Genomic DNA, 264 nt, shown 5'->3' with positions numbered 1-264 from the left:
AGCGGCCTCGCACCTTCTTGATCGCAGGCGGAAACTCCTCCTTGACGGCGAGACGGTGGCGGTGGCGCGTGCATGCGGCCGTACCGGCTGCGTGGCGGGGACGCCGACTCCTCCTTGACTCGGCATCCAATCTAGATGTCGCGGTGGTGCCGGGGTGAGGCTGGCTCCTCCTTCACGTGGCGTCTGACCTGGACGCCATGATTGTGCCGGGGCGAGGCCGACTCCTCCTTCACAGGTCGGAGTGGGGACGTCGGCTCGTACTTC

The sequence above is a fragment of the Triticum dicoccoides genome, chromosome 3A, assembly GCF_002162155.2.
Source record: "Triticum dicoccoides isolate Atlit2015 ecotype Zavitan chromosome 3A, WEW_v2.0, whole genome shotgun sequence".
NCBI classification, from domain to species: Eukaryota; Viridiplantae; Streptophyta; class Magnoliopsida; order Poales; family Poaceae; genus Triticum; species Triticum dicoccoides.
This window is presented reverse-complemented; position numbering follows the sequence as displayed.